The sequence below is a fragment of the Enhydra lutris genome, unplaced genomic scaffold, assembly GCF_002288905.1.
Source record: "Enhydra lutris kenyoni isolate GAN:26980312 unplaced genomic scaffold, ASM228890v2 scaffoldscaffold3, whole genome shotgun sequence".
NCBI lineage: Eukaryota > Metazoa > Chordata > Mammalia > Carnivora > Mustelidae > Enhydra > Enhydra lutris.
In genome coordinates, this window is record NW_019154087.1 from 55,936,366 (window position 1) to 55,947,892 (window position 11,527).

General features: G+C 38.4%; 1 pseudogene; it reads right to left on the minus strand.

Moving 5' to 3' along the window:
* Positions 1-2,297: 2,297 nt before the first annotated feature.
* On the minus strand, positions 2,298-3,051 carry LOC111157398 (annotated as a pseudogene).
* Between the last annotated feature and the right edge of the window lie 8,476 nt (positions 3,052-11,527).

Here is an 11,527-nt window from a genome sequence, read left to right on the forward strand (position 1 = left end):
AAAGGCAAAAATAAATAAGTAGGACTATATCAAACTAAAAAGTTTCTGCACAAAAAAAGTTTCTGCACAGCAAAGAAACAATCAACAAAATTGGCATTCAACAAAGCACCCTGTGGAATGGGAGAAAATATTCACAAATCATATATCTGATAAGGGGCTAATATCCAAAATCTATAAAGAACTCATACAACACAATAAGAAAATAAACAATTTGATTTTAAAAGGGCAGAGAAATTGAAATAGACATTTTTTTAACAAACCATACAAATGGCCAACAGGTATGTGAAAATGTGCTCAACATCACTAATTTTCAGGAAAGTGCAAATCAAAACCATAATGAGATACTGCCTCACACCTGTTAGAATGGCTGTCATCAAAAAAATAAGAGACAACAAGGTCCGGTGAAGGTATTAAGAAAAGGAAACCCTTAGACACTGTTGGTGGAAATGTAAGTTGGGACAGCCACTATGGAAAATAGTAGTTTCCTCAAAAAAAAAAAAAAAAAAAAGTTTAAAAATAGAACTACCATACAATCCAACTACCTGACTTTTGGATATATACCAAAGGAAGTGAAATTAATATCTTGAAGAGATATCTGCAATCCCAAGTTCATTGCAGTATTATTCACAATAGCTAAGATAGGAAACAACCCAGGTGTCTGTCAATGGATGAGTGAATAAAGAAGATGTGGTGTATATATACAATGGAATATTACTCAGTCGTGAATAAGAAGGAAAATAAGAAGGAAATCCCACCATTTGACACAAAATGGAGGAACCATGAAGGCGTAAGTCAGGCAGAGAAAGTCAAATATTGCACAATCTCACTTATATGTACAATCTAAAAAAGCCAGACTCATAGAAATCAAGACCAGACTGGTTGGTTACCAGGGGCTGGGACACTGTGAAGGAAAATGGGCAGATGGTGGTCAAAGGGTACAGACTCTCAGTTATAAGATGAATAAGTTCTGGGGATCTAATATACAGCATGGTGATTATAGTTAATAACGCTGTATTATATACTCAGCGCTTGCTAAGAGAGCAGATCTTAAATGTTCTCACCACAATAAAGAAATAATAATTATGTGATGTGATGGGGGTCTTAGCTAACATTATGCTGCTAATCATTTTGTAATATATGAATGCATCAGATCAACAGGTTGTACAGCTTAAACTGATACAATGTTATATGTCAATTACATCTCAATAAACCTGGTTGGGGGGACGGGGAGATCTACATCAATGGATTTATAAAGAATCTTTGTTGTCTTTGTTAATTGCCTGATGCCAGCAATCTAACTACTACCAGTATATTTCTCTTTCTAGTCATTCAATATTGGAGCCTCAACTACATAATAAACTGTAAACAATGATGTTGGGATTCTCTAAGACACTACACCCCTCCCCAATCCCCGTTTTTTAAAAAAACTGTAAAAATTTAAAAATTAAAATCTTCCTCTGACAATCATCCAAATATCCAAATGCTCACTTTGTAAATTATAGAAGAAAAAAGATTAAATATACTCCCCATTTCCAAAAGTCCTTTGCAATGATGTGATAGCACAACTTATTCTCTCAGGACCTGAAGCCTGAAACGGTTTTTTCCTCAGAAACAAACACAGAACTGCACCAATTTGCTACAGGAACACTGAGCATTTACAGGTTTTACCTACCATTTCTTTTCTTCTCACTTCAGGTCCTCTTGTCATGCTCCTCTGAGATTTAATCACCTACACAACAAAAACCTGATGTTCGTCTCCTACTTCCTTGGAGCTATAATTTTAGTTTCTTTGTTATCTGCAGCATTTATCTTTTCTAGCCCATCAAATTTAGCCAAAATAATTTCTTTCACTCTTTAGGAAATTACACTTTTCCTTTCTGATCATATCCTGACGCAAAGCAGTCGGAAGGATGCATTATTCTACCATGTTCCTATGACAGATTTTATTTCCTTTTCTCTCAGACCATGAGTTTCTTATGGAATCTTATTTGTCCTCCATGTATACGATATTGGCGATATTTGGACTGGGTTAGGGGACCTGTTTACAAAACATTTTCTTCAAATGTGGGATCTCTGTGCTTTCCAGCAGTTTTCTGGGATCTAGGGTAGCAAACTTTTTTTTTTAAGACTGAAAAGATTTAATAATCAACTCCCAAATTTTATGCTTGTTTTCCCAATTTCCACTAGTTTCCTGACATAGTTAACATAAGCAGGAAAATCTTTCAGTAAATTGAGCAGTTGAAGACTCAAGCAAAAACCCAAGTCAAGACTGAAATGTCTTGAGGAACTGTGGCAAGTTACATATATCCCATGTTGCTCTTGGTTTCTCTTCTTTGCTTCAAACCCGCATGCAAGCTTCTTCTTTTTTCAGGCAACCTGTGAATTTTCAGCATCCTTTTTGGCTTTTACAAAGTTGTGGCAGGCAACCTCCTTAGCAATTTTTACACCAAGCTCTCGAGTAGCTAGCTGGTTGCTGAGTTCCTCAGCCTTCTTGATATTCCACTCTTGCACAGCCTGGTCTATGCTCTTTTCAAGACCCAACTTGTCCATTTTTTTTTTCTTTTTAACAGGGGGGTCAAGCCTATCATTGATTCCAAAATACTGAGTAAGCTCCTTCCACTGGGTTTCACTTGAGGTCTGTTCACTATGAGACTCTGCTTCATCCTTCAATTTACCTTTCCTGGAGCGTTTTCTTTTCTTCCTTCTGAATCCTGAAGTTGAGGTTTTCCTGTTCAGAATGTTTTTTATGCAATTCTTGAAATTTACGCCACATATTTAAGGGAATTCCAGAGGGGCACTCTTTGTATGCATTTACATTTGTCTCTGCCCCAGGTTTTTTGGTCTATCAGTTTGGAAATCTGAGATCTCTGTTTTCATAATGGCCCTATCTTCGTTATCTTCCTGTAAGTTAAGTCCAGAGTTCTCTAATGGGTCTTCATCTTCAGAATTCAACTCAACATCACTTTCATTTAGGCCAGGAGGTAGCAGCCCACTCCACATCTTTTCTTCCATCAGGAGCCTGCCACCCGGCAACCATCTTAAGACCCTGCCAACACCTATGGTTGCAAACTTTAAGCACCTGGAAATCTTCCATGGGCCTTGAGATCAGAGCCATGACTTATCAAAGCCTACAATGTGTCAGGCTCTGTACACGAATGATCTCTATTCATGACCACGATCCTACAGAAGTACTCTTTTTTGCCTTTAACAGGAAGGAAGACAGAAGATCAGGAAAATTAAAGGACTTGCCCAAAGTATCACCTAGTCAAATCTGGTCTGCTTTACTCTAAAGCTGATTTCATGCCACATCACCCTGTCCGGTTACCTACAACTATTCCCTTGGTATTTCCTCCCACTGTATAATATCGGTCCTATCCATCAACTCTGAAACCAGAGTGAAATCTGCATTCTAAGACAGTGATTTCAAACTTGAGTACATCAGAATTATTTGGGGGTGCAGATTAAACATGCAGGCTTTTGAGCTCTCTCTTCCAGAAATTCTGACTTAGTGTTTTAGAGTGGGGCTCATACTAACAACTATGTCATGTGATTATAATACAGATGGTCTGCGAATCTTACTTTGAGAAACACAGACTTAGTTTCTATTTATACCTCCACTGGATAACACCTAAGCTCGACTCACATTAAAATGTCTCCCTTTCTCTGTTAAGCCACAGAGTTTTGGATTTTGCTTAATTTTGTTTTTTGTTTGATGGATGGCATATTTTATTTATTGAAACCTTAATGACATGTCACAATGTGGATCAAAATTAAGGTATTCACCCTAATTTTTATGTAAGTCCATTACATAGATCTCGAGTACTCATAAATAAAATTCTTTTATTCTGTTTTTTTTTTTTTTCCAACTCTCTTATCAATAACTTTCTCCTTTCCATGTTTGGGTTCACTCATGTAGACAGGGAACCTACTATTGCTGTCATTCAGTTAGTAGGGCAATCAATGACATTAATTAAGTACCCTTGAACTCTACTATACTAGACTCTGTGAGAAGTTGTGAAAAAGGAAAGGCTAGTAGATCCCCTCCCACAGAAATACCAATTCAATCTGAAGGGAGTAATTTTTTTAAAAGCCCACATGTATTTATATTACATAAAGAAAATGCTGTCTCTATGTCCTGCCTACAGGTTTATGCCAACTTGCAGTTAAAAACCATTGTCAAGAATGTGAGCAGTATTTGTATTTAGCCTTTCACTTTTATGCTAACTCTTATTTAGATATAATGTACCAATTATTTGGGGACTCTCTTTCCCTTAAAAATTTAAGTAAATTTGATTGACCAATCAATATTATGGCCTGTTAAGTTCAGAAACCTCCTTTCTGTGATTTCTGCAAATTCTTAACCTTATTTCCTTGGGCTCTATCTCAGAAGTGAAGCTCAGTCCCATTCCACAAAATATCTGATCCCAAAATTTTCAGAATATGACAAGCTTCCTGAGGATTGTAGGCAAAATGGGAGGAGGGGGATTTTAGACCATGTACCTCACAGCTTTCTGCCGTATTAGTGGCTCTTCCTTTCCTTTTGCTCCAGGATATATTCCAAAGACTACACACCCCCTCCACCTCACCCTCCTCATTGCCCATAGCTGCCTGGGAAAAATAATACTACTTATTCTCAGGGAGCTACTTATTATCAAAGTAAGCACAACCTCCCTGAAATTCTATGAATAGAATTTTTCCGTCTTGGTTATATCAGTAAAGCCATTAGCTATACCCAAAAAATGGAAGAATGCTATAAAACCTAAAGTTTTGAGTACAAAACCAAAAATCCTTATTTAATAAATATTATTTATACTTCCACAATCCAAATGAAAACAAGAAGCAATAGCGACTACATTATCAATTACGGTCTGTGCTCCCTTGAGAGAGTATTTATTTCTATAGTATTTCTATAGTAATCTATTTCTATAGTAATATATGTATGTGTGGTCTCTCAGAAGCTAAAATTGATGACATTTGTGCTCTAAAATTATGCAATTACTCAAAGGAGAGCACCTTAATACACTCATAGCAGATTTACATTTGATTTATACACTTGCTCTGTATGTTCATTTTTATTTTGTATACAGAAAAGCTAGCCAAAAAAAAAAAGAAAAAAGAAAAAAAAGAGTTGGGAAAGGAGGTTACTTAGAGGTGAGCGCACTCTTGAAAACAGTTAAAACCAGAAGACTGACAAAAAGGTAGTCTAAAATAGAAAGTTTCAAATCAGGGCAAGGTCTGGACAGTAAGCGCCAGCAAGCCCACCCACCTCCCCACACTGCACTATGTCCTACAGCCTCAGAGCCCAACTTTTTTTTGATAGCTGATGGGGGCTCCATAAATGGAATAAGTAATTCAATGAGATAAGTGTATCAATTGATTTTATAATGTTAATTCTGAACCAGTGACATGTCAAATTTATATTTAACACTTTCATTTGAAGAAAGCAATTTAATGTATAATACATTCCAGAAAGATAAAGCAGTATTTATACACAGGTCAGGCCTCAGCTGTTCAGAAAAGTTACCTATAATAGCTCCACTTCAAATAAATTGTGAACACTACTGGTAATGCGTACATTTAACAGGAATAGATACAGTTCGGGACTATCATTGATGAATCAGTTAATACATATAAAGAGAAAAGAGGAATCCCATCCCCATTGCTGTGCCCTCCTCATTATTATTACTTATAGATTTGAATGTGGCTTTTTCCTCATGGGGAACCATGACATATCAAAAAAATTTGTTCATCTTATAAATTAGAACCCCTTTTCTCTATCAGCTCTTTGTTTACAAGGTCAATCTTCTCTTCGTTAAATTTTTGGATGGTCTTGGGGGATGCTGACGCGGGATGGCAGTTGCTTACCAAATTAGGGAACCACTCATATAAAGCACGTTCGTATTTTCTGACACGCTGACAAGTGGCAGCTCTATCGTTAACCTGTGGATTGGCAGATGCCAGTAAGAAGAGCTGGCCAGAGCAGCTGATGTGACAGGAACTTGATGGAGGCTAGTCTAGGAGGATGTCGGGAGGGAGAGGAGGTTAACATGGATGAAAGAAGAGACCATTCCAGTCCATTCGGTGTGGTGTGTGCAAAATGGGATAGAGTTTCCTGGTAGTGCAAACAGGTTTAACAGGACGAGAGAGTACAAAAGATGAGAATTATACAGTAAGTCTAGAGGCCTGTCACCTAGAGTTTTAATTTAAATTCAAATTACCACCATCAGCTATTATAAACAAGAGATAATAATTGAATGGAGTCTCATGTTAAAGAGACTCTCTTTCAAACCCTTAAATGATACAGAATTTTCCTCTCCAGTGTATCGATACGTGGCTACTCAGACTTCCTTAACATGTCCTAGGATAATGAATGTCCTTCCTTGCTAAGAAGGACATTTCTATGTTAGGAAGCTCTTAATTATTATAATATTTTCTCTCTTGGTAATATCCACTTACCAGTGATTGTAGTGACATATAGAGGCACACAGAAGAATACCATACATCCCACCTGTTGGTCCTCGAGTACTTAAAGGATAAAAAGCTTAATAAGCCCTTAATGGAGGACACTAAATATTTTTACCCTTTCATTATCATGGCTGTGCTAAAACTTAAAAGTATTGGAAAGTACAGTTCATTTCTTACTTTCCTCACTTAATATTTATTCCCCAACCCAGTAAAATCTGATGGTTGATCATTTTTAACACCAATCTATCATCCTCATGCCCACCTTTCAAACTATACTACAAAAGACATTGAGATATGCTAATTCTCAAACCAATGAACAAGACTAAATCCTTCCCATTTCCATTTTTCACATTCGTCACCCTTTCCATTGATTCTGTCTCCTTCCCTTGCTTCTTTGTTTCTCCTCTTCCTCTCTAGCCACTTTAGGCTGCTGTGTTCTCTCTTTCTCTTCTACCACACCCTTAACTATTCATATTTCTCAGTCTTCTATGCTTCAGTCTCTCCCCTTTTCACTCTTACATCTTCCTTGGCAGTCTCATCTGTTCTCGTGATTTTAATACTATTCTCATGGTTAAAAACTGCAATTCTGTACTCCTCATGGAGACCTCTTTCCTAGCCTCTGAAAATCTGCCTATTGCGTATCTCCACCTTGGTCTTCCAGAGGATCTTCCAAGTTAACAGGTCTAAAATGGATCTCTTAACTCTGTCTGCACCTGATTCTCACCTAGTACACAGAGTCATCATTGGTGATGCCACCAGCCACCAGCCTCACAGACCAGAAATCTGGGGGTCACCTTCCCGTCTTCTCTCCCCTTTCTACCTCCATGTTGGCTCAATCACAAGTCTAGCTGATTCTGCACCATGAATCTTGACTCTATGTTTTTTTCTGCATTCACAGTCTCCCACAACCTAGTTTAGGACATCTTTATCTCTTGTCTAAACTCTTAACTGAATTCCTCATTCTAGGTTTTAATCTTTCCACATAACCTCTCATATTACCTTCAGAATGGTTGTGCTAAAGACAACTCAGGGGCACCTGGCTGGCTCAGTGGGTTAAGTGTCTGATTCTTGGTTTTGGCTCAGACATGATCTTGGGTCATGGGATTGAGACCTACATCAAGCTCTGCACTCAGCATGGAGTCTGCTTGTCCCTCTCCCTCTGTTCCTCCCCCTCCTTGCTCTCTTTCTCAAATAAATAAATAAAATCTTAAAAAAAAAAACTAACTGCTTAAAGCTCTTCACTTCTTTCTACAGCCTATAAAATAAAGCCCAAACACTTAGCATGGATAAAAGACCTTTCCAATCTGGCCCCTGCTTATGTTTTCTTTTTTCTCTCCTGTCAGTCTTCCCCATACTTTGTAGGTCTAAGTGGTGCTAATAGTTCCATCTGCTTCTAAGGCTCTACCCCCACTCACCTGCTCCATCTCTTCCTCTCTGGCACACAACTGGTCAATTTCAGTCATCTCAAATTCTCACCAAATATATTCTCTGACCAATCGACACTCTTTTGTATTAACTCTTTTCTCCTGCATACTTCTATTATGGCCTTAGTCACATCATATTATAATGTATGCATTCAACTATGTATCTATCCTATGGGACTCTGAGCTCCTTGGGAAAAAAAAAAAAAAGATTGTTTGTTTTCAATGCTCTATTTCTGTCCCCTTCCCTCTTGTGCATAGTAATTCACAGGCATATAGTAGTTCAATAAATATTTATTAAACAAACAAATGTGGTTACTAAAATCCAGAAATTATCATAAAACTTGGCAGTCTAGTAAGGAGAACATATAAATAAACCATTAAGATATAACACATTCTGCATATTCTATCCCAGGTCTACATGGGTATTACAGCAACACAGGCTTCACAGACTACTCATGCCCCATCTAATTGTGGGTCCCAATGCACATCACCTCCAGGCTTAACATACTCATCTCTCCATGAATGAAAGCTATTAGAATCTGGGGGAAAATACTGGTAACTCCAACTTCCCCATCCTAAGATAGAGAAACACAGAGGAAAAAAGAAAGTGAAAGGATAAAGGAGAAGGCTAGTGGAAAGGACAAAGAGGTAGGGGTAGGGGAAGAAGAGGTTAGTTGTCAAAGCAGTGGAAAACCTTGCACATACATACACTAAAGAAATATTTCTGAATAAATGAGTGGTGATGGATAGGAAAGAAATAGAGAAGGGAAGGGCAAGTTCTAAACCTCATTCTCCAGACTACGGGCCATGATCAGAGGGAAGCGACCCATTTTTGAGGAGTGTAGGGAAACCTCCAGAAGAAGTCACAATAAGTATCTGATTGTTGATTGATTCCACTATAAATTCATAATCACTACCTCAACTGAGCCCACAGCCTTGCCCAGAAGTCTAAGTTCCACTGGCTATTTTACTCTTCCCACATCCCCAGTGACATTTTCAAATCTTCTCTACAGTCCTCAAACTCTTGTCTCCCTACCTCCTCCATCATGGCCAGAATATGACCTTACCTCTGCTTCCCAGAGAAAACAAGCCTGTCAGTGGGCATCCTCTCATCTTCCAAATGTTAAATATACACACCCATCTGGGACTGTATCCATTTTATCCTCTCATTAAGGTGGAAGGATTATTTCTTTTCCTGCAGAAGGTCTATTCTTCCATCTTGTGTGGGAACCCATTTCACATGACCCAGATCTCTTTTGTGTTTAACTTCTTCCTCACAATCAAATCATTCAGATTTGGTTAAGATGCCTTAAGCCGTTGGTACAGTTGTTGGTGGGAATGCAAGTTGGTACAGCTGATTTGGATGTTTACATCCTTATCGCCACCCACCATCCCATCTCCAGCTCAGCACCTTCCTTCCCCTCTTTCTCTGCCTTCATTTCTGTTTTCCATAGTCCTTTGAATTGCAAATAAGGGTGGCCTTTGGGAGGGTCATTTTTCTATGCTATATACTACTTTTCCCCTTGTCATCTATCTTAGGGAAAATACAGGTTTCTTTACTTGTGTCCTCCCTTTTTATCAACAGCTTGATCTTGATCTCTGAAGCATTTTCTTTTATGTGGCAACAATCTCTTTTTCTGTAGGTCCAAATACACTAAGTTATGGAGTAAAAAAAAAAAAAGATGTCTTAAGCCTTTCCTCCACCACACATAAGCCTCGGGTCTCAAGCTTCTTTTCTTCTTTCCTCCTGTCTTTCCCAGTCAAGCTTCTTTATTTTTTTCCTTTTTATTAACATATAATGTATTATTTGTTTTAGGGGCACAGGTCTGTGAATCATCAGTCTTACACAATTCACAGCACTCCCTATAGCACATACCGTCCCCAATGTCCATTACCCAAACACCCCATCCCTCCCACCCCTCTCCCCTCCAGCAACCTTCAGTTTGCTTCCTGAGATTGAGTCTCTTATGGTTTGTCTCTCTCACCCGTCCCATCTTGTTTCATTTTTCCCTCCCTTCCCCCTATAAACCCCCCGTCCTGCATCTCAAATTCCTCATATCAGTGAGATCATATGATAATTGTCTTTCTCTGATTGACTTATTTCACTTAGCATAATACCCTCTAGTTCCATCCATGTCATTGCAAATGACAAGATTTTGGGTTTTTTGATGGCTGCATGGTATTCCATTGTGTATCTATACCACATCTTCTTTATCCATTCATATGTTGATGGACATCTAGGCTTTTTCCATAGTTTGGCTATTGTGGACATTGCTGCTAGAAACATTCAGGTGCACGTGTTCTTTTGGATCACTACATTTGTATCTTTAGGGTAAATACCCAATAGTGTAATTGGTGGGTCATAGGGTAGCTCTATTTTCAGCTTTTTGAGGAACCTCCATGCTGTTCTCCAGTCAAGCTTCTATAAAACATTGCTGTTGTTACTATCATTTTCTGTCCCCATGTCCTCAATTTGCCTTCTCCATCCACTCCAGTAGGGTGTGTGCCCTCCTTAGTCCACCAAGATAGCACTTGCTAAGGTTATTAATGAACTTCACACCCACAAACTTGAGAGAGACTCTTCAGTCTCCACGTCACTGAACTTCACATCAATGTTTGACACTGTTAACTTCTCCTTCCTTCTGAAATGCTCTTGCTGTTTAGTCCCCAAGGTACAAAATCCCCACGGTTTTCCCCTACCATTCTGGCTGTTCTCCCTCCACATCCTTCGAAAACTCGTTCTTTGCCATCTGGCCATTGAGTGTAAAGTATTCTTAAAGTGTGGCATGAAGCCCTATTTTCTTCTCACACCATCATCTTTTCTTAGATAATCACACCTGTAGCTACATGACCACTGGATAAGCAAATGTGATGCATCCATACAGTGGGACATTATTCAGACATAAAAAGAAATGAAGGACTAATACCTGCTATCACACAAGTTTCATCTGAGGACAGTGTGCTAAGTGAAAGACACCAGGTGCAAAGACCACATACTCTACATCTCCATTCCTGCGAAACATCCAGCACAGAGACACCCATTGGAGCAGAAATTAAATCTGTATTTTCTTGGGGCCTGGGGTTGAGGAAAGGCCGGGGTGACAGTTAAAGCATGCAAATTTTCCTTTTGGAAGGATGAAAATGTTTTAAAATAGACTCTGGTGGTGGCTGAGTATATTTGTGATACATTAAAAATCATGGAATTATTTATACACTTCAAATGGATGAATTGCATAGTATGTGTATGCTATTTCAATAAATCTCTTGTTTAAAAAGTTAACAACAATGAGGCACCTGGCTGGCTCAGTCAGCATAGCATGTGACTCTTGATCTCAGGGTTGTGAGTTGGAGCCCCACCTTGCAGGTAGAGATTACTTAAAAATAAAATCTAAAAAAAAAAAAAAAAGAAAAGAAAAAAAAAGGTTAAGAACAACAAAGCAACTGTATGGATATGACTCCAAATTTTATGTCTAACTTAGACCTCTTCTTTGAATTCCAGGCTCATCTAGTCAATCGCCATATATATTCCTCAAATGCATCTCCAGATCAGCATGTAAAATAAGAAACCCTGTCCTCCCAAATTGTATCTACTTCCAGTATCTCCATGACACCTTCTTTCATCCTATCATGCAAGCTTC